The following is a 1,673-nucleotide window of genomic DNA, read 5'->3' as shown; positions in this document are numbered from 1 at the left end:
TAAAAATCATTATTTGAGACAGTCAAAATTACTAATTTAAATGACAAAAATTATTGAAATTTCAATAAAAGTTAATGATTTAAATAATACAAACAATTGAATGAAATAATAGATTCAACAATTTCTATCATTCAAAACAACTGATTTCTTCTGTGTATTTGACTGATTCAATCAATAACAGTATATGATTGGTTTGAATCAGTCAAACGGACTGGTCCGCCAGTGAGCGGGTCTGGACTGATTGAATCAGTCATTTTTGACTGAGAATCAGTCAAATTTGACTGATTCAATCTAAGAGTGTAATATTACAAATTTCAAAATTTTTAAAAAATTATGCTTAACAAGTAAAAAATATATCCATTTTGTTTGTTATATGCTTCTTTCTATAACAAATTTCGTTTGACTGATCTAAATTATAATTATTCTCCTTTATTTATAAAAAATACTAGAATATTGTTAATTTAAAAAATTTTCACTAAGAAGTAGGAAATATAACCATTTTATGCATAATTTTCATTTCTCCATAACAATATTGTTTACAAACTCATTTTTTTCTTTTGGGAAGAAAATTAAATATTCCCGTTTCTAAATATTTTTGTAGAAAATTCTCAATTTTCATTAGAAAATAATTTGCATCAATTTATTCTATTTCTTAATTTCAATTTTGTTTTAATAAAATTGAAAGTATAATTTGACAATAAAGGGGAAAAATGTTTATAAATTATATTTGTCAATTAGAAAATTTAATTGAAAATGAAACTGAAAATTTTCGAATTAAAATTAAATGAAAAATTATCAAAAATTCGAAAAACCGAATTTCTTAAAATTCAACATTTTTTCTTCTTTTTTATGGCATTTAGCTTCATTATTTTTGTGCTCTTGAAAAATACTTTACTTAGTTAATAGTCTCGACTCTTTGGTAAAAAATCAAAAATTATCTAAAATTATCAAAAATTCGAAAAACCGAATTTCTTAAAATTTAACATTTTTTCTTCTTTTTTATGGCATTTAGCTTCAATATTTTTGGGCTCTTGAAAAACACTGTACTTATTTAAAAGTCTCCACTCTTTGGTAAAAAATTTAAATTTTTTGAAAATTATCAAAAATTCAAAAAACCGAATTTCTTAAAATTCAACATTTTTTCTTCTTTTTTATGGCATTTAGCTTCATTATTTTTGTGCTCTTGAAAAATACTTTACTTAGTTAATAGTCTCGACTCTTTGGTAAAAAATCAAAAATTATCTAAAATTATCAATAATTCGTAAAACTGAATTTCTCAAAATTCAACTTTTTTTCTTATCTTTTTTCTGGCATTTAGCTTTCTTATTTTTGGGCTCTTTAATATCACTTTACTTATTTAATGTTGCCAATGTTACTGGAACATTACGTGCTACTGGGGAAGTAGAATGAAAATGATTATTAGTTATCAATATTTTCATTTCTATATAGGTATAAAAACATTGAAATTTTAGAAAATTTCTAATTGAAACCGTTTGAAGTTCATTTATTTATAAAAATTGTAAACGCAAATCATTTAAAATTGAATTAATTTTGAAATATTTAAGTAAAATTATTTATTAAATAATTTATATATATTTTACGATAGTTGTTCAAGATTTAAGTTATTTGAAAAGAAATTTTTGTCAAAAATTGAAAAAATAGGTTTTGTATAT

This window comes from Leptopilina heterotoma, unplaced genomic scaffold (assembly GCF_015476425.1).
Source record: "Leptopilina heterotoma isolate Lh14 unplaced genomic scaffold, ASM1547642v1 Lhet_17, whole genome shotgun sequence".
In the NCBI taxonomy this organism is placed as follows: domain Eukaryota; kingdom Metazoa; phylum Arthropoda; class Insecta; order Hymenoptera; family Figitidae; genus Leptopilina; species Leptopilina heterotoma.
Note: the sequence above shows the minus strand (reverse complement) of the source record.